At 46.9% G+C, this 25,521-nt stretch overlaps 8 pseudogenes; 5 read left to right on the forward strand and 3 right to left on the reverse strand.

Annotated features, from left to right (window-relative positions):
• Positions 1-765: 765 nt before the first annotated feature.
• Positions 766-1,401, reverse strand: LOC147433047 (uncharacterized; annotated as a pseudogene).
• Positions 1,402-1,871: 470 nt separating this feature from the next.
• LOC147433048 (uncharacterized) lies at positions 1,872-3,724 on the reverse strand (annotated as a pseudogene).
• Positions 3,725-4,495: 771 nt separating this feature from the next.
• LOC147433049 (uncharacterized) lies at positions 4,496-5,020 on the reverse strand (annotated as a pseudogene).
• Positions 5,021-8,900: 3,880 nt separating this feature from the next.
• LOC147433050 (uncharacterized) lies at positions 8,901-9,424 on the forward strand (annotated as a pseudogene).
• Positions 9,425-10,487: 1,063 nt separating this feature from the next.
• Positions 10,488-12,047, forward strand: LOC147433051 (uncharacterized; annotated as a pseudogene).
• A 470-nt stretch (positions 12,048-12,517) lies between these two features.
• On the forward strand, positions 12,518-13,119 carry LOC147433052 (uncharacterized; annotated as a pseudogene).
• An 8,767-nt stretch (positions 13,120-21,886) lies between these two features.
• LOC147433053 (uncharacterized) lies at positions 21,887-22,435 on the forward strand (annotated as a pseudogene).
• Positions 22,436-24,439: 2,004 nt separating this feature from the next.
• Positions 24,440-25,074, forward strand: LOC147433054 (uncharacterized; annotated as a pseudogene).
• The last annotated feature ends 447 nt before the right edge of the window (positions 25,075-25,521 follow it).

Below are 25,521 nucleotides of genomic sequence, written 5' to 3' on the forward strand. Positions count from 1 at the left end.
GGCCCTGTCTACAGCTACTCTGGAGCTTTCATCTCTCGACCTTAAACACCCGTCTGTCTTCTATAGCACTGTTTTGCCTCCATGTGCCAGCCTTCTCATCTGCGACCGCCCTTAAACTGCTTTCCTACCAACCTCGACTGTCCTTGGTAGAACCACCTCTGCGTGCCAATTATGGCTTTACTCACCTGCTCGCCAAGGCCACCACCTTGCCTTCTCTCTTGTCTGAACGGCCCTAGCTCTGAACGGCGTCCTCCATAGCCTCCCCTAAGGGCCTCGGAACTTCTCTGCACGCTCCCTTGTTCAGGAAACTCACGCTGTAGGCACCCCCTCAGATGGACACCTTCTTGCTTTGTAGCTCATATCCCTCTCTTTGGGTTGCAGCGTGCTCTTGAGAGCCTCCTGCTGAGCTCCTCCTGCTTCACCAATGGCGCCTGTAGTGCGGCCTATGAGCTGAGGTACCTCTCCCTCACTCTTTGTTCTTGCTCGGCTCTTGCAGCACTCTCACCCCTTATTGCCGCGTTATCTTCCCTCCATGCCAACTTGCCCCTCGGCGGTTTCTTTCCTGCAGTGTCCGATGCTCACTCCTTACTACAACTGGGGGCTTCTTGCTTTTCTCTGTTGTCTCTCCCTTCGTCCTCTCTTGGCAGATCTCTTTGGCACACCTCCCTCATGAGCCGACCATGGCCAGCTCCTCTACAGCGCTCCTTGTCTTCCTGCAAATTGTGTCACCTCTATCCACAACTGGCCCCCCCCTTAGGCTCGGCTTCACAGGCTCTTCTCAATCCTCTGAGGCCTGCCCTTGTCACTCTCTTGCATGGACAGCCCTTGGCGGCCTTCCCTGCAATGGCCCTCCTTGAATACTCTTCTCCCCGGTGATCCCAAGTTCATCCCTAGTGATGCTTTCAGCGCTCCCTCTCTGGCCAACTGTGACTCCTGCTTGCTCACAACCCTCATCAGTTGCAGCCCGCTGGCTCTCTCGACATTCCCTACAGGCGGGCACCCCTGCCTGCAGCACCTCCTCACCTTCCAAGACCAGCCCCTGGCGGCTTTTGCTCTCCTACACCTCTTCTTGACCCTTCTCGCCACAAGACGGCCCACCTTGCTCCTCTCTAACTTCAACCAGCCCGCCACTTCTGGCGTCCCTTGCCCACAGTGGCTCTGCATCCGCCCCTAGTGCAGCACTCCCCCTCCTCTGCCTCATGCAACCATCCATTTGTCCCTACTTTCCCATCCAGATGGCGCCCTTCAAACCCATGCACTCCTGGCAATTTCCTCCTGAGTCCTGCCCTTTCTCGTTACTGCATGCCCACCAAATTTGAGAAAAAGCTTGTTTGTTTTCTTAGCTTTTAAAAAAAACTCTCCAACTTGGCAAGCATTCCCATGAGAAGAAATCATTGTCATGTCGAGCTGGGCATTCCCTTGCGCAAATCACAGGCTTGTGCATGGTCATGATTCCGTCCCTAGCAAAAGCCAACCATCGCAAGGATCCTCGGCCAAGGATATTTCCGCCGAAAAATGGTGAACGTCATGGCCGTGCCGCTTCAAACTCGCTAGGATGCTCGACCCTCAATGTAATCATGGTAGATGGCTTCGACCTAGCTTTAACATGAAATGGAGCTGCAAAAACCTTTAAGTGACAAGCCAATGGTTGAACCATAGAGGAGCTGAAGACCATGTTCATGCATCTGCAAGCATTTCGATCGTTAGCGACCAAAAACCAATACTGGACCTGCTAATTGCCACATATGGCATACACATCATGATCAAGCTTGCCGCTATCGGCACCTGGCACCGACTCCACTGCTTCGACCTGTATCTACATGATTCCATAGCGAGGCTATAGCCATTATCCTGGACCGACATAACTTAGCTGTACCATCATTGCCCAACCCCTCGTTGAGCATTTATACTCAACCATAGCATTATTTAGGTAAAGTAGCATTGCATAATAAGAAGTTGATAGATAGTATTTATATGAAGTAGTAAATAGATAGAGAGCTTCACTGGCTGTAGCACCTGCCTGGGTCAAATGGAAAGCCTGGCACCAACCTGCGGCATCAGATCATCCAAAGCAGACACTGGCATACCTTCACTTGTAGGCGCTTCAAACAACATATGAGCAGGCACACAGCCTCGCATATCATTTATCCTTGCCATCGCTCTAGCAATCAAAATCTGCATCTCGTCATCAACATCGACCACCGGCTCAGCGAATCCCCAAATCATCTTCATCATGACATTCTTCTTCAGTCAACATGGCTTGACCATCACAAGGCACAAGAGAGGGTCTCCCAACCCCTTGGTCCACACAAAATGTCTCTTCACCTTCAATCTGTTCCGCTTTGATCACCTTATCAACATGCATAACACCATATGTCTCATACCTTGAGAAAGCAGACTCCATTTCCCATGTGTTGTCCGTATCCAAGGCACTGCTATAGCTCGAATACATCTCTGCTTTCTCCACAAAACTCACCGGCTTTGGCACTTCAACTATCTTCTCCACTGCTTGCTTTTCGGAAGTCACTTGGTCAAGCACATTATACGGTACTCGGTAGACTCCTCTCTGTAGCTTCTTAGGCCTCGTGGACCCACATGGTATCATCCCTACTCTGTCACCACGCCTATCCGCTGCTACCACATGTGCATCAAAAAAGGGTCGGATTACCTGAAGCTCTTTCCTAGTAATTGGCCTTGGCACCAATGGACTCGCCAGAACATGCTTTGCTTGCTGGATCTTTAAAAGCTTCCTCGTCCTGCTTTGCGCATAGGCTACTGCCTCTTCGTACGTGCACGGTCCATCCATCTCGACTTTATCTCCCACTTTTACGTGCAAGCAGTCCATAAACTTGGTCATCTTCAAAAAATCAGCATTCTCTTAGCAATTACCTTAACCAACTTGCTCCATATGGCCTCAAACTCCCATACAAATGCTCGGAAATCATCGTCAAGGCTCTGCTTTAGGTTCTCCATCATCTGCTTCACTTCACTCCATTGCGTGTTGGCCACATATGGGCTTCGGATTCCAATGTAATCCAATCCAGGTTTTCTTTAGCCTGCAAGCCCTCGTACCATATCTTAGCTTTTCCACGAACCAAGAGCGGGAAAGCTTGGGCCACTCCTTCTTTTCACAAGCCGCCCTCCAGCAAAAATAGACCATAGTCCTGTAGCCACACTTCAGCATCTTCAGCACCTGTAAAAGTCAGAAAACCCGACCACATCTTGCTTAGCAGCACTTGCTATTTTAACCTGACCACATCTTGCTTAGCAGCACTTGCTATTTTAACCTGGTATCACCTGTTGAGCTATATATAGTATCTCTATATATAGCTCAACATCACCACAACACCGTCTTCGACTTCACCAAGGCAAGCCCTCGGGTTCAACAATCCTGGCGGCTCCCCCTTCTCTCATGCACTCCCCTTCAACTGCACTTGGTCGCTCCTCCTTCCAGAAAACTGGCGGCCCTCGGCCCTGTCTGCAGCTACTATGGAGCTTTCATCTCTCGGCCTTCAACACCCGTCTGCCTTCTAACGCACTATTTTGTCTCCATGTGCCACCCTTCTCATCTGGGACCGCCCTTGAACTGCTTTCCTACCAACCCTCGATTGTCCTTGGTAGCACCACCTCTACGTGTGAATTATGGCTTTACTCACCTGCTCGCCAAGGCCATCACCTTGCCTTCTCTTTTGTCTGAACGGCGTCCTCCATAGCCTCCCCTGGGCGCCTCGAACCTTCTCTGCATGCTGCCTTGTTCAGGCAACTCACGCTATAGGCACCACCTCAGATGGCCACCTTCTCGCTCTTTAGCTCATATCCCTCTCTTTGCCTTGCAGCGTGCTCTTGACAGCCTCCTGATGAGCTCCTCCTGAGGAGTCGAACGGCGCCTGTAGCGCGCCTGTGAGCTGAGGTACCTCTCCCTCACTCTTTGTTCTTGCCCCGCTGTTGCTGCGCTCGCACTCTCTTATTGCAGCGCTATCCTCCCTCCATGCCAACTTGCCCCTTGGCGGTTTCTTCCTGCAGTGTCCGATGCTCACTCCTTACTGCAACTGGCGGCTTCTTCCTTTGCTCTGTTGTCTCTCTTTGTCCTCTCTTGGCAGCTCTCTTTGGCGCACTCCCTCATGACCCGACCATGGCCAGCTCCTCTGCAGCGCTCCCTTGTCTTCCTGCAGATTGTGTCACCTCTATCCACAACTAGCCTGACTTCGCAAGCTCTTCTCAGTCCTCTCAGGCTTGCCCTTGTCACTCCCTTGCATGGCCAGCCCCCTGGCGGCCTTCCCTGCAATGGCCCTCCTTGAATCATCTTCTCCCCGATGATCCCAAGTTCGTCCCCAATGCTTCTCTCAGTGCTCCCTTGTCTTCCTGCAGATTATGTCACCTCTATCAACAACTGGCCCGGCTTCGCAAGCTCTTCTCAATCCTCTCAGGCTTGCCCTTGTCACTCCCTTGCATGGCCAGCCCCTTGGCGGCCTTCCCTGCAATGGCCCTCCTTGAATCATCTTCTCCCGATGATCCAAGTTCGTCCCCAGGGCTCTGCTCTCAGTGCTCCCTCTCTGGCCAACTGCGACTCCCGCTTGCTCACAAACCTCATCACCTGCAGCCCGCTGGCTCTCCCGGCATTCCCTAGAGGCGGCCACCCGTGGCTGCATCACCTCCTTACCTTCCAAGACCAGCCCCTGGCGAATTTTCCTCTCCTAAACCTCTTATTGACCCTGCTCGCCTGCTCCTCTCTGACTTCAACCAACCCGCCACTTCTGGCGCCCCCAGCCCACAGTGGCTCTCCATCCGCCCCCTAGTGCAGCGCTCCCCCTACTCTGCCTCATGCAACCATCCATTTGTCCCTCCTTTCCCATCCAGATGGCGCCCTTCAACCCGCACTCTTGGCGACTTTCCTCCTGAGTTTTGCCTTGCTCGTTACTGCATGCCCACCAAAATTTGAGAAAAAGCTTGTTTTTTTTTTACCTTTTAAAAAAAACTCTCCAACTTCGCAAGCATTCGCATGCGAAGAAATCGTTGTCATGTCGACCTCGGCATTCCCTTGCCCAAATCACAGGCTCGTGCATGTTCATGATTCCGTCCCTAGCAAAAGCCAACCACCACAATGATTCTCGGCCAAGGATATTTCCACTGAAAAATGGTGAACTTCATGGCCGTGCCGCTTCAAATTCGCTAGGATGCTTGACCCTCAATGTAATCGTGGTAGATGGCCTCGTCCTAGCTTTAGGTGAATGGATCTGCAAAAACCTTTAAGTGACAAGCCAATGGTCGAACCATAGAGGAGCTGAAGACCATGTTCATGCATCTGCAAGCATTTCGACCATTAGCGACCAAAAACCAATATTGGACCTGCTAATTGCCATATCTGGCATACACATCATGATCAAGCTTGCCGCTATCGGCATCTGGCACAGACTCCACCGCTTCGACCTGTATCTGCATGATTCCATAGCGAGGCTGTAACCATTATTTTGGACCGACATAACTTAGCTGTACCATCGTCTACAAAGATTGATGCAAACAAAAACTACCAAAAATAGCAGTTAATGAACATCGTCATAAAATTGCATAGAAAGTGATCCAAAATGAAAAAGTAATAAAAAATAATGCACATATATATATGATTTGTATACTCATGTGAGTAATCACACAAATTGAGGGATTTCTTTTAACTCTATTTGGGAATTTTTCGTATTAATAATGGCCTTTTTGGGTCAAAATGAGCTAAAACTGACCTAGTTTTGGTCAAAAATGGAAAAGAGGCCTAAAAAATAACACATCAGAACATTTGGCCGTGGCGAAGAGAGAGAGAGCTGCTTCATATGGGGAAAAATCTGCATTGTTTCCCATCTATGTATTTCACTTCATGGTTGGTCTATGAGTATGCAGTGTAGTCTCGCCTCTCCACTATCTTGTATCTGAGCTTATGAGGGAGTAAATTAGGGTTTTCCTTCATCAAAATGGTGTGTGGGATTCAATATGGAAGCTCTTAAACCTCTGCAAAAATATAAAAAGGTCGTTGTGAAGGTGAAATCTTGTGAATTCCTCTTAACTGTTTGAAGTTTTGATTATGTAGTCAGGGGCAAGGCCACAAGATTCCATGAAAGAGGTTCGGGCTTTGAATGGGATTTGTGCTTGTATGTGTTAAGTATGGAGCCTGATTTACCCTTGTAATTTTCTGTGGTAAAAGTGCACATTTGTAAGGCCCCATTATGAGGAGAAGCCATCCTGCGTGAAGGAAAATCACTCACCGGAAACCAAAATTTTCACAGTCAAAAATTAGGGGCAACTTTAGGGGAATATATGGCCGGACGATGGCCGGAAAGTGGTCGGAAAGACCGGTGGCCTGTAGTCAATGGCCGGTGGCCGGTGGTCGGAAGTCAATGGCCGGTGGCTGGTGGCCGAATTCAATGGCCGGTGGTCGATTTCAAAAGCGGACTTGTCTTCTCAAGGGCGGCCACACATGGGCGGATTGGAGGGTCCGATTTGGACTTATTCACACAAGGGCGGCTACACATGGCTGCCTCTCATAAGAGAGGGTAGCCCTTTTGGCCTATAAAAGAAGGCCATTTCTACACACAATTCATAGTGTGTGAAGTTGATGCAACAAGGTGAGTGTGAGGTGGTGAGAGTGAAGCAAGGCGGGGACCTCCATTAAGGGTATAATCCCTTTGTAAACTACTTCTTGTTTTGAAGTACTAAAGCCATTGAGTGGCTGCTTTCCGTGGACGTAGCCCACATTGGGTGAACCACGTATATCGTGTGTACTCTCTCGCTCTCTCTCTCTCTCTCTCTCTCTCTCTCTCTCTACTCTATAATCTCGTGTATGTAAATCTTTCTCTCTCCATTAAGTAATCTACTCAATTATCTATTTAGCTACGCCTTATTTCCTAACAGTATGAGAGTGAGATTTTGTGGCTGAAATTTTAGGGTTTTTAATTGCTCTTTTTAAGTAAATTTTTTGTAAAAAGGATCAATTAAAAACCTAAAATTTCAGCACAAAATCTAACTCTCATACTGTTAGGAAATAAGGCGTTGCTAAATAGATAATTGAGTAGATTACTTAATGGAGAGAGAAAGATTTTTACATACACGAGATTATAGAGTAGAGAGAGAGAGAGAGAGAGAAGAGAGAGAGAGAGCGAGAGGAGTACACAACGTATAAACGTGGTTCACCAATGGGGCTACGTCCACGGCAAGCAGCCACTCAATGAGCTATGCTTTAGTACTTCAAAACAAGAAGTAGTTTACAAAGGGATTATCCTTAATGGAGGTCCCGCCTTGCTTCACTTCACCACATCACACTCACCTTGTTGCATCAACTTCACAACACTATGAATTGTGTGTAGAAATGGCCTTCTTTTATAGGCCAAAAGGGCTACCCTCTTTATGAGAGGCAGCCATGTGTAGCCGCCCTTGTGTGAATAAGTCCAAATCGGACCCTCCAATCCGCCCATGTGTGGCCGCCCTTGAGAAGACAAGTCCGCTTTTGAAATCGACACCGGCCATTGAATTCGGCCACCAGCCACCGGCCATTGACTTCCGACACCGGCCACCGGCCATTGACTACAGGCCACCGGTCTTTCCGACCACTTTCCGGCCATCGTCCGGCCATATATTCCCCTAAAGTTGCCCCTAATTTTTGACTGTGAAAATTTTGGTTTCCGGTGAGTGATTTTCCTTCACGCAGGATGGCTTCTCCTCATAATGGGGCCTTACAAATGTGCACTTTTACCACAAAATTACAAGGGTAAATCAGGCTCCATACTTAACACATACAAGCACAAATCCCATTCAAAGCCCGAACCTCTTTCATGGAATCTTGTGGCCTTGCCCCTGACTACATAATCAAAACTTCAAACAGTTAAGAGGAATTCACAAGATTTCACCTTCACAACGACCTTTTTTATATTTTGCAGAGGTTTAAGAGCTTCCATATTGAATCCCAACACACCATTTTGATGAAGGAAAACCCTAATTTACTCCCTCATAAGCTCAGATACAAGATAGTGGAGAGGCGAGACTACACTGCATACTCATAGACCAACCATGAAGTGAAATACATAGATGGGAAACAATGCAGATTTTTCCCCATATGAAGAGCATGCTCTCTCTCTCTTCGCCACGGCCAAATGTTCTGATGTGTTATTTTTTAGGCCTCTTTTCCATTTTTGACCAAAACTAGGTCAGTTTTAGCTCATTTTGACCCAAAAAGGCCATTATTAATACGAAAAAATTCCCAAATAGAGTTATAAAAGAAATCCCTCAATTTGTTGTGATTACTCACATGAGTATACAAATCATAATATATATGTGCATTATTTTTTATTACTTTTTCATTTTGGATCACTTTCTATGCAATTTTATGACGATGTTCATTAACTGCTATTTTTGGTAGTTTTTGTTTGCATCAATCTTTGTAGACGATGGTACAGCTAAGTTATGTCGGTCCAAAATAATGGTTACAGCCTCGCTATGGAATCATGCAGATACAGGTCGAAGCGGTGGAGTCTGTGCCAGATGCCGATAGCGGCAAGCTTGATCATGATGTGTATGCCAGATATGGCAATTAGCAGGTCCAATATTGGTTTTTGGTCGCTAATGGTCGAAATGCTTGCAGATGCATGAACATGGTCTTCAGCTCCTCTATGGTTCGACCATTGGCTTGTCACTTAAAGGTTTTTGCAGATCCATTCACCTTAAAGCTAGGACGAGGCCATCTACCACGATTACATTGAGGGTCAAGCATCCTAGCGAATTTGAAGCGGCACGGCCATGAAGTTCACCATTTTTCAGTGGAAATATCCTTGGCCGAGAATCATTGTGGTGGTTGGCTTTTGCTAGGGACGGAATCATGAACATGCACGAGCCTGTGATTTGGGCAAGGGAATGCCGAGGTCGACATGACAACGATTTCTTCGCATGCGAATGCTTGCGAAGTTGGAGAGTTTTTTTTAAAAGGTAAAAAAAAAACAAGCTTTTTTCAAATTTTGGTGGGCATGCAGTAACGAGCAAGGCAAAACTCAGGAGGAAAGTCGCCAAGAGTGCGGGTTGAAGGGCGCCATCTGGATGGGAAAGGAGGGACAAATGGATGGTTGCATGAGGCAGAGTAGGGGGAGCGCTGCACTAGGGGGCGGATGGAGAGCCACTGTGGGCTGGGGGCGCCAGAAGTGGCGGGTTGGTTGAAGTCAGAGAGGAGCAGGCGAGCAGGGTCAATAAGAGGTTTAGGAGAGGAAAATTCGCCAGGGGCTGGTCTTGGAAGGTAAGGAGGTGATGCAGCCACGGGTGGCCGCCTCTAGGGAATGCCGGGAGAGCCAGCGGGCTGCAGGTGATGAGGGTTGTGAGCAAGCGGGAGTCGCAGTTGGCCAGAGAGGGAGCACTGAGAGCAGCCCTGGGGACGAACTTGGGATCATCGGGGAGAAGATGATTCAAGGAGGGCCATTGCAGGGAAGCCGCCAAGGGGCTGGCCATGCAAGGGAGTGACAAGGGCAAGCTGAGAGGATTGAGAAGAGCTTGCGAAGCCGGGCCAGTTGTTGATAGAGGTGACATAATCTGCAGGAAGACAAGGGAGCACTGAGAGAAGCATTGGGGACGAACTTGGGATCATCGGGGAGAAGATGATTCAAGGAGGGCCATTGCAGGGAAGGCCGCCAGGGGGCTGGCCATGCAAGGGAGTGACAAGGGCAAGCCTGAGAGGACTGAGAAGAGCTTGCGAAGTCAGGCTAGTTGTGGATAGAGGTGACACAATCTGCAGGAAGACAAGGGAGCGCTGCAGAGGAGCTGGCCATGGTCGGGTCATGAGGGAGGTGCGCCAAAGAGAGCTGCCAAGAGAGGACAAAGAGAGACAACAGAGCAAAGGAAGAAGCCGCCAGTTGCAGTAAGGAGTGAGCATCGGACACTGCAGGAAAGAAACCGCCAAGGGGCAAGTTGGCATGGAGGGAGGATAGCGCTGCAATAAGAGAGTGCGAGCGCAGCAACAGCGGGGCAAGAACAAAGAGTGAGGGAGAGGTACCTCAGCTCACAGGGCGCGCTACAGGCGCCGTTCGACTCCTCAGGAGAGCTCATCAGGAGGCTGTCAAGAGCACGCTGCAAGGCAAAGAGAGGGATATGAGCTAAAGAGCGAGAAGGTGGCCATCTGAGGTGGTGCCTATAGCGTGAGTTGCCTGAACAAGGCAGCATGCAGAGAAGGTTCGAGGCGCCCAGGGGAGGCTATGGAGGACGCCGTTCAGACAAAAGAGAAGGCAAGGTGATGGCCTTGGCGAGCAGGTGAGTAAAGCCATAATTCACACGTAGAGGTGGTGCTACCAAGGACAATCGAGGGTTGGTAGGAAAGCAGTTCAAGGGCGGTCCCAGATGAGAAGGGTGGCACATGGAGACAAAATAGTGCGTTAGAAGGCAGACGGGTGTTGAAGGCGAGAGATGAAAGCTCCATAGTAGCTGCAGACAGGGCCGAGGGCCGCCAGTTTTCTGGAAGGAGGAGCGACCAAGTGCAGTTGAAGGGGAGTGCATGAGAGAAGGGGGAGCCGCCAGGATTGTTGAACCCGAGGGCTTGCCTTGGTGAAGTCGAAGACGGTGTTGTGGTGATGTTGAGCTATATATAGAGATACTATATATAGCTCAACAGGTGATACCAGGTTAAAATAGCAAGTGCTGCTAAGCAAGATGTGGTCAGGTTAAAATAGCAAGTGCTGCTAAGCAAGATGTGGTCGGGTTTTCTGACTTTTACAGGTGCTGAAGATGCTGAAGTGTGGCTACAGGACTATGGTCTATTTTTGCTGGAGGGCGGCTTGTGAAAAGAAGGAGTGGCCCAAGCTTTCCCGCTCTTGGTTCGTGGAAAAGCTAAGATATGGTACGAGGGCTTGCAGGCTAAAGAAAACCTGGATTGGATTACATTGGAATCCGAAGCCCATATGTGGCCAACACGCAATGGAGTGAAGTGAAGCAGATGATGGAGAACCTAAAGCAGAGCCTTGACGATGATTTCCGAGCATTTGTATGGGAGTTTGAGGCCATATGGAGCAAGTTGGTTAAGGTAATTGCTAAGAGAATGCTGATTTTTTGAAGATGACCAAGTTTATGGACTGCTTGCACGTAAAAGTGGGAGATAAAGTCGAGATGGATGGACCGTGCACGTACGAAGAGGCAGTAGCCTATGCGCAAAGCAGGACGAGGAAGCTTTTAAAGATCCAGCAAGCAAAGCATGTTCTGGCGAGTCCATTGGTGCCAAGGCCAATTACTAGGAAAGAGCTTCAGGTAATCCGACCCTTTTTTGATGCACATGTGGTAGCAGCGGATAGGCGTGGTGACAGAGTAGGGATGATACCATGTGGGTCCACGAGGCCTAAGAAGCTACAGAGAGGAGTCTACCGAGTACCGTATAATGTGCTTGACCAAGTGACTTCCGAAAAGCAAGCAGTGGAGAAGATAGTTGAAGTGCCAAAGCCGGTGAGTTTTGTGGAGAAAGCAGAGATGTATTCGAGCTATAGCAGTGCCTTGGATACGGACAACACATGGGAAATGGAGTCTGCTTTCTCAAGGTATGAGACATATGGTGTTATGCATGTTGATAAGGTGATCAAAGCGGAACAGATTGAAGGTGAAGAGACATTTTGTGTGGACCAAGGGGTTGGGAGACCCTCTCTTGTGCCTTGTGATGGTCAAGCCATGTTGACTGAAGAAGAATGTCATGATGAAGATGATTTGGGGATTCGCTGAGCCGGTGGTCGATGTTGATGACGAGATGCAGATTTTGATTGCTAGAGCGATGGCAAGGATAAATGATATGCGAGGCTGTGTGCCTGCTCATATGTTGTTTGAAGCGCCTACAAGTGAAGGTATGCCAGTGTCTGCTTTGGATGATCTGATGCCGCAGGTTGGTGCCAGGCTTTCCATTTGACCCAGGCAGGTGCTACAGCCAGTGAAGCTCTCTATCTATTTACTACTTCATATAAATACTATCTATCAACTTCTTATTATGCAATGCTACTTTACCTAAATAATGCTATGGTTGAGTATAAATGCTCAACGAGGGGTTGGGCAATGATGGTACAGCTAAGTTATGTCGGTCCAGGATAATGGCTATAGCCTCGCTATGGAATCATGTAGATACAGGTCGAAGCAGTGGAGTCGGTGCCAGGTGCCGATAGCGGCAAGCTTGATCATGATGTGTATGCCATATGTGGCAATTAGCAGGTCCAGTATTGGTTTTTGGTCGCTAACGATCGAAATGCTTGCAGATGCATGAACATGGTCTTCAGCTCCTCTATGGTTCAACCATTGGCTTGTCACTTAAAGGTTTTTGCAGCTCCATTTCATGTTAAAGCTAGGTCGAAGCCATCTACCATGATTACATTGAGGGTCGAGCATCCTAGCGAGTTTGAAGCGGCACGGCCATGACGTTCACCATTTTTCGGCGGAAATATCCTTGGCCGAGGATCCTTGCGATGGTTGGCTTTTGCTAGGGACGGAATCATGACCATGCACAAGCCTGTGATTTGCGCAAGGGAATGCCCAGCTCGACATGACAATGATTTCTTCTCATGGGAATGCTTGCCAAGTTGGAGAGTTTTTTTTAAAAGCTAAGAAAACAAACAAGCTTTTTCTCAAATTTTGGTGGGCATGCAGTAACGAGAAAGGGCAGGACTCAGGAGGAAATTGCCAGGAGTGCATGGGTTTGAAGGGCGCCATCTGGATGGGAAAGTAGGGACAAATGGATGGTTGCATGAGGCAGAGGAGGGGGAGTGCTGCACTAGGGGGCGGATGCAGAGCCACTGTGGGCAAGGGACGCCAGAAGTGGCGGGCTGGTTGAAGTTAGAGAGGAGCAAGGTGGGCCGTCTTGTGGCGAGAAGGGTCAAGAAGAGGTGTAGGAGAGCAAAAGCCGCCAGGGGCTGGTCTTGGAAGGTGAGGAGGTGCTGCAGGCAGGGGTGCCCGCCTGTAGGGAATGTCGAGAGAGCCAGCGGGCTGCAACTGATGAGGGTTGTGAGCAAGCAGGAGTCACAGTTGGCCAGAGAGGGAGCGCTGAAAGCATCACTAGGGATGAACTTGGGATCACCGGGGAGAAGAGTATTCAAGGAGGGCCATTGCAGGGAAGGCCGCCAAGGGGCTGTCCATGCAAGAGAGTGACAAGGGCAGGCCTCAGAGGATTGAGAAGAGCCTGTGAAGCCGAGCCTAAGGGGGGGGCCAGTTGTGGATAGAGGTGACACAATTTGCAGGAAGACAAGGGAGCGCTGTAGAGGAGCTGGCCATGGTCGGCTCATGAGGGAGGTGTGCCAAAGAGATCTGCCAAGAGAGGACGAAGGGAGAGACAACAGAGAAAAGCAAGAAGCCCCCAGTTGTAGTAAGGAGTGAGCATCGGACACTGCAGGAAAGAAACCGCCGAGGGGCAAGTTGGCATGGAGGGAAGATAACGCGGCAATAAGGGGGTGAGAGTGCTGCAAGAGCCGAGCAAGAACAAAGAGTGAGGGAGAGGTACCTCAGCTCATAGGCCGCACTACAGGCGCCATTGGTGAAGCAGGAGGAGCTCAGCAGGAGGCTCTCAAGAGCACGCTGCAACCCAAAGAGAGGGATATGAGCTACAAAGCAAGAAGGTGTCCATCTGAGGGGGTGCCTACAGCGTGAGTTTCCTGAACAAGGGAGCGTGCAGAGAAGTTCCGAGGCCCTTAGGGGAGGCTATGGAGGACGCCGTTCAGAGCTAGGGCCGTTCAGACAAGAGAGAAGGCAAGGTGGTGGCCTTGGCGAGCAGGTGAGTAAAGCCATAATTGGCACGCAGAGGTGGTTCTACCAAGGACAGTCGAGGGTTGGTAGGAAAGCAGTTTAAGGGCGGTCGCAGATGAGAAGGCTGGCACATGGAGGCAAAACAGTGCTATAGAAGACAGACGGGTGTTTAAGGTCGAGAGATGAAAGCTCCAGAGTAGCTGTAGACAGGGCCGAGGGCCGCCAATTCTCTGGAAGGAGGAGCGACGAAGTGCAGTTGAAGGGGAGTGCATGAGAGAAGGGGGAGCCGCCAGGATTTTTGAAGGCGAGGGCTTGCCTTGGTGAAGTCGAAGACGGATTGTGGTGATACCACGTTCAAATAGCAACTCTTGCTAAGCAAGATGTGGTCGGGTTTTCTGACTTTTACACGTGCTGAAGATGCTGAAGTGTGGCTACTGGACTATGGTCTATTTTTGCTAGAGGGCGGCTTGTTGAAAGAAGAGGGAGTGGCCCAAGCTTTCCCGATCTTGGTTCGTGGAAAAGCAAAGATATAGTACGAGGGCTTGCAGGCTGAAGAAAAGCAGGATTAGAACACATTGGAAGCGGTATTCCGAATCGAAGCCGATATGTGGCGAACACGCAATGGAGCGAAGTAAAGCAAATGATGGACAACCTAAAGCAGAGCCTTGACGGTGATTTTCGAGCATTTGTGTGGGAGTTTTTCCATATGAAGCAAGTTTGTGAAGGTAACTGCTGTAGAGAATGCCGATTTTTTGAAGATGACCAATTTTATGGACTGCTTGCATGTAAAAGTGCGAGATAAAGTCGATGGATGGACCGTGCACGTACAAAGAGGCAATAGCCTATGCGCAGAGCAGGACGAAGAAGCTTTTAAGGAAGCAGCAAGCAAAGAAGGTTCTGGCGAGTCCATTGGTGCCAAGGCCAATTGCTAGGGAAGAGCTTCAAGTAATCCGACCCTTTGTTGATGCACATGTGGTAGCAGCGGATAGGCATGGTGACAGAGTAGAGATGATATCGTGTGGGTCCACGAGGCCTAAGCAGCTACAGGGAGGAGTCTACCGAGTACCGTCTAATGTTCTTGACCAAGTGACTTACGAAAAGCAGGCAGTGGAGAAGGTAGCTAAAGTGCCAAAGCCGGTGAGTTTTGTGGAGAAACCAGAGATGTATTCGAGTTATAGCAGTGCCTTGGATACGGACAACAGATGGGAAATGGAGTCTGATTTCTCAAGGTATGAGACATATGATGTTATGCATGTTGATAAGGCGATCAAAGCGGAACAGATTGTAGGTGAAGAGACATTTTCTGCGGACCAAGGAGTTGAGCAACCCTCTGTCGTGCCTTGTGATGGTCAAGCCATGTTGATTGAAGAAGAATGTCTTGCTGAAGATGATTGGGGATTCGATGAACCGATTGTCGATGTTGATGACGAGACATAGATTTTGATTGCTAGAGTGTGGTTAGATGTAGAGAGAAAGAGAGAGAGACGAGACAATTGTTGAGATGTAGAGAGAAAGAGAGAGAGACGAGACAAGATACACACCATATATTGTTGAGATGTAGAGAGAGAGAGAGAGAGAGAGAGACGAAACAAGATACACACCATATACGCTCCCAAAGACTCATTCATATTGAGGACAAGATACAAATATATAGGTGAGACCAAGTTGAGTAGAGTGAGCCATATATAGCTCCAACACCCCCACTCAAACAAAGGTCTCTAGCTTTGGATGAAAAAACCCTTGGGAAGTTCAAGGGAAAAACCCAAGCCCCTATACAATGTGAAAATATGAACCAGCGATGATGATGTGAAAGTGAATTGTGCATCTATGTACAAATATTCAAGTGACTTAGAGATCACAATGTGCAAATGTGGAGTGTGCATAGTACATGGTACCTAAAAGATTACAATGTCATATGTACAAAGCTATTACAATAGCAAAGAAGCTAATCTAGAAAGAGTGAGGTCGAAGAAACTCCAAGCTCCGAGCGCAAGAGGATGAAACGTGACTCGTTGAGGCCTTTGGTCAAAATGTCTGCAATCATCTGGTCACTTGGACAATGTTCAACCATAATGGTTCCTTTGCGTACTTCATACCTGACATAATGATAATGGACAGCAATGTGCTTTGACTTATTATGTTGAACATAGTCTTTTGCAAGACTAATAGCACTTTGGTTGTCACACCGCAAGGGTGTGCTAGAAAGAGGAGAGTGACCAATATCAACCAGCATTTGTCGAAGCCAAATCAACTCACGAGCTGCAAGTGATGCCGCAACATATTCTGACTCAGTCGTAAAAACTGCAACACAACGTTGTTTCTTGCTGGTCCAAGAAACAAGACAACCATTTATAAAGAAGCAATTTCCACTAGTAGATCGCATAGATAAATGTGAGCTTGCCCAGTCTGCATCTGTGTAACCCAAAAGAGAAAGAGATTGCATAGAATCCGATGTGAGTTGTCGTCGATAGATTAAACCAAAATCTGTAGTGCCTTTCAAGTATTTCAACACACGCTTTGCAGCAGACCAATGCTTAAGAGAAGGACATGCAAGATGTTGTCCAAGATAATTAGCAGCAAACAGAATATCAGGACGAGTGTTCATGCCAACAAACTGAAGACATCCAATCAAGTTAGCATAAGGTTGATTTGTGACAAGTTGACCGCCATTGTCAGAAGTGTTCTTCGTAGAGCTCGCAAGACAAGGTGTGTTGGCTGAATGTGCAAATTCCATACCAAATTTTTGAATAGTATCTGCAATAAACTTTGACTGTCGAAGGAATAAAATACCTTTTGTACGGTTCCGTTCGATTTGAATGCCAAGACACAAGTGAATCTCTCCAAGATCCACCATATCAAATGCAGAAGACAATAACTTTTTTACTTGCTGAAGAAATCCCAAATCATTGGAAACAAGGATGGTATCATCCACATAAAGAGAAAGAATCACAAAACTACTACCTTGGCGTTTTATGTATAAGTTGGGGTCGGACGAGCAAGAGATGAATCCTTTAGAGGTGAGAAAAAGATCAAATTTTGTATACCAGGCTCGCGAAGCTTGTTTGAGACCATATAGTGCCTTATGGAGTTGAGCAACAAGGTCTTCTTTACCTGGAATAACAAACCCTTCTGGTTGTTCCATATAAATTTCCTCTTCCAAGTCACCATTAAGAAAAGCAGTTCGGACATCCATTTGATGAGCTTCTAAATCAAATTGAACAACAAATGCCAATAAAACTCGAACACTTGTAATGCGAACAACTGGTGAAAAAGTCTCTTAATAATCAACACCAGCTACTCGGGAGTAACCTTTTGCAACTAAAGGCGCCTTGAACTTATCAAAAGATCCATCTGCTTTTACTTTTGTCTTATACACCCACTTACATTTAATAGCTGTACGACCAGGAGGTAATTCAGTTAGTATCCATGTACCTTTAGAGATAAGAGAATCGTACTCTGCTTCCATAGCCTCTTGCCATTGATCCTTTTGTGGTGAAGAGATAGCTTCATCATAAGTAATGGGATCTTCGGAAGTAGAAAAAGAATTATCAGCAATATCGTCATCATAAACATGACATGAGCCATGTTCAAAATCAATAGGCAGATCAACAAAAATATCAATATCATCATTGGCAACATTCGGAATGGATGGTTGTGAAGAGGAAAGTTGCTCTATAGGAAGAGTTTCATCTTCTGAAAGAAATGGAAAAGCGTGAAGCAATGATTTAGTATCATCAGAATCATCCATGGACCATAAGCCTCCCATAAGCTGTTCGTTAAAAGTAGCATCACGATTCACAATTACTTTCTTGGAGGAAGGGTCATAGAATTTGTAGCCTTTGGAAGTGTCAGAATATCCAATAAAAATAACTTTAAGACCAGGAGCATCAAGCCTTGTTCGTGTTTCTTTGGGAACATGAATATAAGAAATACATCCAAAGGTTTGAAAATGAGATACAGAAGGAATGTCACCTATCCATGCTGTGATGGGTATCTTACCAGAGGGTGCAGTAGTAGGAAGATGATTCTGAATAAATACTGCTGTCAAAGTAGCTTTAGCCCAGAAAACATGAGATAAGCCAGAATGAATCAACATACATCTTACAGCATTGAGAATAGTGCGATTCTTTCGTTGAGCAACACCGTCCTGTTGAGGCGAATATGGAATAGTGTGTTCATGATGAATTCCACTGTCAGCACAGTAACTCACAAACTCTCGAGAAATATATTCCCCTCCATTGTCACTACGAAGCTTCTTAAGGCGACGACCAGTTTGAAGTTCCGCAGCCTTGTGGAATTGTTTGAAAACAAATAAGGCTTCAGATTTTTGTCTAAGTAGAAATACAGTCGTATACCTTGAGAAATCATCAATGAAAGTAATGAAGTAGCGATATTGTGATCTCGAAGAAGGTAGAGGTCCACATATATCAGTATGAACAAGATCCAATATGTCATGAGAATGAGTTGTATTTGAAAGAGGAAAGGGTTTTCGATTGTGTTTCCCAAGAGCACAAAATTCACAAATTCCCATATGGGGATGGGCTTTAAGATCCATGCCATGAACAAGATCACGACGTTGAAGATCAAGGAGTTTTGAGAAATCAGCTTGAACAAAACGGTGATGCCATACTTTGCAATCATGATCACATGGAGCAGTGACAACATTTGCTACAGCATCGTTGAGAGAAAGTTCAAACAAATTACCATTTCAAGGAGCAGTGGCTATAGTCTGTCCATCTTTCTCAATTCGGCATTTGGTATGATCAAATCCAACGAACAGACCAAGATCAACAAGTCTAGCAACTGAAAGAAGATTACGTTGAAGATCTGGTACATGTAATACTCCTCGCAAAATTCGAGTGGAAGAAGATAAGGTACCAAGATATAAGTCTCCAATACCCTTTACTTGACAAGTAGTATCATCAGCAAGATAAACAACATGTTGAACTGGAAGTGGATGATAGTTATGGAGCCACTTAGACTGATATGTCATATTTTCTGTAGCACCAGAATCGACAATAAAAAGTGATCCATCGCGTACATGAAGTATTCTGTCTGGAGCAACTGAACATAGGATGCAGCTTGTTTGTGGTACAATGTTGTTTCGATGTTCAGTAGCATATGCTCTATTGCGATCTGTGTCGAATCGACGCTTATAGCACATATGACTGGGATGATCAGATCGTCCACAATATTCACAAGAAGAAGAAGAAGAGTCTCTAGATAAACGTGGTTGTTTTGTGGTAATATTGTGTTCTTCATCATATTGACGTGCCCAACAATCATCTTCAGGATGGCCATTTCTGTTGCAGTAAGAACATTGCTTATTAGGAAATTTGAGACGAGAGAAAATATTACTGTGACGGCCACCTCTGCAGTTTCCTCGTTGAAATGGACGCCTTCGAGCATAAAAAGCCCGTTCCATCTGTTGTGACTCAGTCTCCTCTTGTGAAATCATAGCTGTATCATGACCAACATTACGATGTTCTTGACGTTGAGAGTATTCAATTAAAGACATGCAGGCTTGGTCGAAATCAAGACCATCTTTATTAGAGAGAATAGTAACAATGTTATCATAAGAACAATCCTTCACCGTATCAAGGAGAAGTGTAATCAGTTGCTTTTGTGGAACAGGGTCACCGGCAGTAGCAAGTTGATTAATAATAGATTTGAAAGATTTAATATGTCCCGTCATGGCAGTACCAACTTCATATTGTAACTTGTTAAGAAACCCTCTCAAATAAAGTAATTCTGTGACAGATTTCTTTTGAAAGTTTGCAATAAGGTACTTCCATACGTCATGGGAAGTAGGAAGTTCATATATATCAAGCAAAAGGGAATCAATAAGAGCAGAAAGAATATATCGACGAGCTGCTTTATCACGTCATTGCCAATCCGTATAGGCAACATTCCAATCTTCAAATATAGGTCCTTCAGTGATAAGCACGTTATCATTATCTGTATCACCAGGCTGAGGCGGACAAACATGATTTCCAAGAACAACATCGGAGATTTCATCGCCTTCAAGAATTAACAACATCTTTGCTTTCTAGCCTGGAAAACCTTGACCTTCGAAAGGAGGAATAGAACGCTGACCAGAAGGAAAGCCGTTGACGAGAATATTCATAGCCATATCTTGTTGCGAGAAGACGTATAAGATAAGATCGCAAAATTTACACACCATATATGGTGAAGTCCGCAATTGAGAATGAGAGAGATATGAGGACTGCGTTCCGTCAACGATAAACGTAAGAAGGATGCTCAAGGAACGTCCAAAGATGTGAGAGACGTCACCCAAAAAAGGCAGGGTAAAGGATACGTTAATAATAAAAGAGTCCTCAAAATAGAGTGGCGTGAGACGCAAGATTGACGGCCACAATACGAATAGCAAAAAGCCGAATCTTCTCGAAAAAGTTAATACCAAAATAAGAAAAACGATCGTGGACGCTTCACGAAGAAGTAGGACGAAGAAAGCTGCGTCAAGTTCAATTGCAGTAAAAACAACATAACTTTCTGCTGCGAACTCCGATTGACGCAAACCTAGAACTCAAATCGAAGAGCTCGAGGAGACGAACAAGTTTTGGATGAAAAGTGCCAAATTTTGAGCAGAACAGCAAGAAAAATTGAGATGAAGTTCAGGGTGTCATCAACAAGAAAACGTAATCAACGATTAGATTGATTAGCAATAAACGTCACACAAAACACTAATCATATTCTTCTTAACACAAAACAACCACAGCTAACAAGAATCAATGCTCAAAAATAAAATTTGTAGCAATTTTTGAATCTTACATTCAAATCGCATACACATACTGTTTTGTCACCATGAATTGAATCGGCGCGTGATCGTTACTGCTCTGATACCATGTTGAGATGTAGAGAGAAAGAGAGAGAGAGAGAGAGAGAGAGACGAGACAATTGTTGAGATGTAGAGAGAAAGAGAGAGAGACGAGACAAGATACACACCATATACGCTCCCAAAGACTGATTCATATTGAGGACAAGATACAAACATATAGGTGAGACCAAGTTAAGTAGAGTGAGCCATATAAATCTCCAACAAGAGTGATGGCTAGGATACAGGATATGCAAGGCTGTGTGCTTGCTCCAATGTTGTTTGAAGCGCCTACAGGTGAAGGTATGCCAGTGTCTGCTTTGGATGATCGGATACCACAAGTTGGTGCCATGCTGCTGATGGATCTGTTGATAAAGGTTGTTATGAAAGCACCACTATGCCGCTTGCTACAGGTTGTGTTTTTCAAAGACGATGATCCTATGGAGATCTCTCTAGACGATGGCTGCAAGGCACAGGATGTAGGAGCTATGCAGGGTGTGCATGTTTGTTTTGGGCATGGAGACCGTCCATGTATACAACTTTTTGAAGGGTGTTGCTATGAAAGTCTACAAAACTGGTTGGCTGACAAAGTTACAGGTGCAAAGCAGGGAATCCTTGCCTATGTGTTACAGACGGATGACAATGATCTGCAAAGCTATATTTTTTATCTTGAAGGAAGCTTCATTACAATTGGGAAAGCCTATGGCTTTCCATTTGACCCATGCAGGTGCTACAGCCAGTGAGGCTCTCTATCTATCTACTACTTCATATAAATACTATCTATCAACTTCTTATTATGCAATGCTACTTTACCTAAATAATGTTATGGTTGAGCATAAATGCTCAAGGAGGGGTTGGGAAATGATGGTACAACTAAGTTATGTCGGTCCAGAATAATGGCTATAGCCTCGCTATGGAATCATGCAGATACAGGTTGAAGCGCTGGAGTCGGTGCCAGATGCCGATAGCGGCAATCTTGATCATGATGTGTATGCCAGATGTGGCAATTAGCAGGTCCAGTATTGGTTTTTGGTCGCTAATGGTCGAAGTGCTTGCAGATGCATAAACATGGTCTTCAGCTCCTCTATGGTTCGACCATTGGCTTGTCACTTAAAGGTTTTTGCAGCTCCATTTCATGTTAAATCTAGGTCGAAGGCATCTACCATGATTACATTGAGGTCGAGCATCCTAGTGAGTTTGAAGTGGCACGGCCATGACGTTCACCATTTTTCGGCGGAAATATCCTTGACCAAGGATCCTTGCGGTGGTTGGCTTTTGCTAGGGACGGAATCATGACCATGCACGAGCCTGTGATTTGGGCAAGGGAATGCCGAGCTCGACATGACAATGATTTCTTCGCATGGGAATGCTTGCCAAGTTGGAGATTTTTTTTTTAAAAGGTAAAAAAAAAACAAGCTTTTTCTCAAATTTTGGTGGGCATGCAAAAACGAGCAAGGGCAGGACTCAGGAGGAAGGTTGCCAGGAGTGCATGGGGTTGAAGGGCGCCATCTGGATGGGAAAGTAGGGACAAATGGATGGTTGCATGAGGCAAAGGAGGGGGAGTGTTGCACTAGGGGGCGAATGCAGAGCCACTGTGGGCAAGGGATACCAGAAGTGACGGGTAATTGGTTGAAGTTAGAGAGGAGCAAGGTGGGCCGTCTGGTGGCGAGAAGGGTCAAGAAGAGATGTAGGAGAGGAAAAGCCGCCAGGGGCTGGTCTTGGAAAGTGAGGAGGTGCTGCAGCCAGGGGTGGCCGCCTGTAGGGAATGTCGATAGAGCCAGCGAGCTGCAAGTGATGAGGGTTGTGAGCAAGCAGGATTCGCATTTGGCGAGAGAGGGAGCGCTGAGAGCATCACTGGGGATGAACTTGGGATCACTGGGGGGAAGATGATTCAAGGAGGGCCATTGCAGGGAAGGCCGCCAAGGGGCTGGCCATGCAAGGGAATGACAAGGGCAAGCCTGAGAGGATTGAGAAGATCCTGCAAAGCCGGGCCTAATTAAGGGGGGGGGCCAGTTGTGGATACAGGTGACACAATCTGCAGGAAGAGAAGGGAGCCCTGCAGAGGAGCTGGGCCATGGTCGGCTCATGAGGTAGATGTTGCAAAGAGATCTGCCAAGAGAGGACGAAGGGAGAGACAACAGAGAAAAGCAAGAAGCCGCCAGTTGTTGTAAGGAGTGAGCATCGGACAGTGCAGGAAGGAAACCGCCAAGGGACAAGTTGGCATGGAGGGAAGATGACGCTGCAATAAGGGGGTGCGAGCGCTACAAGAGCCGAGCAAGAACAAAGAGTGAGGGAGAGGTACCTCAGCTCACATGCCGCACTACAGGCACCATTGGTGAAGCAGGAGGAGCTTAGCAGGAGGCTCTCAAGAGCACGCTGCAAGCCACAGAGAGGGATATGAGCTACAGAGCGAGAAGGTGGCCATCTGAGGGGGTGCCTACAGCGTGAGTTGCCTGGAGCGTGAAGAGAAGTTTCGAGGCCCTCACGGGAGGCTATGGAGGACGCCGTTCAGAGCTGGGGCTGTTCAAACAAGAGAGAAGGCAAGGTGGTGGCCTTGGCGAGCAGGTGAGCAAAGCCATAATTCGCACGCAGAGGTGGTGCTACCAAGGACACTCGATGGTTGGTAGGAAAGCAGTTCAAGGGCGGTCGCAGATGAGAAGGGTGGCACATGGAGGCAAAACAGTGCTATAGAAGGCAGACGGGTGTTGAAGGCCGAGAGATGAAAGCTCCAGAGTAGCTGCAGACACGACCGAGGGCCGCCAGTGTTCTGGAAGGAGGAGTGACCAAGTTCAGTTGAAGGGGAGTGCATGAGAGAAGGGGGAGCCGCCAGGATTGTTGAAGCCAAGGGCTTGCCTTGGTGAAGTCGAAGACGGATTGTGGTGATACCAAGTTCAAATAGCAAGTGCTGCTAAGCAAGATGTGGTCGGGTTTTCTGACTTTTCCAGGTGCTGAAGATGCTGAAGTGTGGCTAAAGGACTATGGTCTATTTTTGCTGCAAGGCGGCTTGTTGAAAGAAGAGGGAATGGCCCAAGCTTTCCCGCTCTTGGTTCGTGGAAAAGCAAAGATATGGTACGAGGGCTTGCAGGTTGAAGAAAAGCTGGATTGGAACACATTGGAAGCAGTATTCCGAAGCCGATATGTGGCCAACACGCATTGGAGTGAAGTGAAGCAGATGATAGACAACCTAAAGCTGAGCCTTGACGATGATTTCCGAGCATTTGTGTGGGAGTTTGAGGCCATATGAAGCAAGTTTGTTAAGGTAACTGCTGTAGAGAATGCCGATTTTTTGAAGATGACCAAGTTTATGGACTGCTTGCATGTAAAAGTGCGAGATAAAGTCAAGATGGATGGACCGTGCACGTACAAAGAGGCAGTAGCCTATCCGCAGAGTAGGATGAAGAAGCTTTTAAAGAAGCAACACGCAAAGAAGGTTCTGGCGAGTCCATTGGTGCCAAGGCCACAATTGCTAGGGAAGAGCTTCAAGTAATCCGACCCTTTGTTGATGCACATGTGGTAGCAGCAGATAGGCGTGGTGATAGAGTAGAGATGATATCGTGTGGGTCCACGAGGCCTAAGTAGCTACAGAGAGGAGTCTACCGAGTACCGTCTAATGTGCTTGACCAAGTCACTTACGAAAAGCAAGCAGTGGATAAGATAGCTGAAGTGCCAAAGCCGGTGAGTTTTTTGGAGAAAGCAGAGATGTATTCGAGTTATAGCAGTGCCTTGGATACACACAACACATGGGAAATGGAGTCTGATTTCTCAAGGTATGAGACATATGATGTTACGCATGTTGATAAGGTGATCAATGCGGAACAGATTGCAGGTGAAGAGACATTTTGTGCGAACCGAGGGGTTCGGCAACCCTCTGTCGTGCCTTGTGATGGTCAAGCCATGTTGACTAAAGAAGAATGTCTTGATGAAGATGATTGGGGATTCGATGAGCCGGTGGTCGATGTTGATGACGAGACACAAATTTTGATTGCTAGAGTGATGGCAAGGATACAGGATATGCGAGGCTGTGTGCCTGCTCCAATGTTGTTTGAAGCGCCTATAGGTGAAGGTATGCCAGTGTCTGCTTTGGATGATCGGATACCACAAGTTGGTGCCATGCTGCTGATGGATCTGTTGATAAAGGTTGTTATGAAAGCACCACTATGCCGCTTGCTACAGGTTTTTTTTTTCAAAGACGATGATGCTATGGAGATCTCTCTAGACGATGGCTATGAGGCACAGGATGTAGGAGCTATGCAGGGTGTGCATGTTTGTTTTGGGCGTGGAGACCGTCCATATATACAAGTTTTTGAAGGTGTTGCTATGAAGGTCTACAAGACTGGTTGGCTGACAAAGTTACAGGTGCAAAGCAGGGAATCCTTGCCTATGTGTTACAAACAGATGACGATGATCAAAGCTATATTTTTTATCCTGGTGGAAGCTTCATTACAATTGGGAAAGCCTATGGTTTTCCATTTGACCCAGGCAGGTGCTTCAACCAGTTAGGCTCTCTATCTATCTACTACTTCATATAAATACTATCTATCAACTTTTTATTATGCAATGCTACTTTACCTAAATAATGCTATGGTTGAGCATAAATGCTCAATGAGGGGTTGGGCAATGATGGTACAGCTAAGCGGTCCAGAATAATGGCTATAGCCTCGCTATTGAATCATGTAGATACATGTCGAAGCGGTGGAGTCGGTGCAAGATGCTAATAGCGGCAAGCTTGATCATGATGTGTATGCCAGATGTGGCAATTAGCAGGTCCAGTATTGGTTTTTGGTCACTAATGGTCGAAGTGCTTGCAGATGCATGAACATGGTCTTCAGCTCCTCTATGGTTCGACCATTGGTTTGTCACTTAAAGGTTTTTGCAGATCCATTTCACGTTAAAGCTAGGTCGAGGCCATCTACCATGATTACATTGAGGGTCGAGCATCCTAGCGAGTTTGAAGTGGCACGGCCATGACATTCACC

This window comes from Adiantum capillus-veneris, chromosome 20 (genome assembly GCF_014529385.1).
Source record: "Adiantum capillus-veneris isolate H3 chromosome 20, ASM1452938v2, whole genome shotgun sequence".
Classification (NCBI taxonomy): Eukaryota; Viridiplantae; Streptophyta; class Polypodiopsida; order Polypodiales; family Pteridaceae; genus Adiantum; species Adiantum capillus-veneris.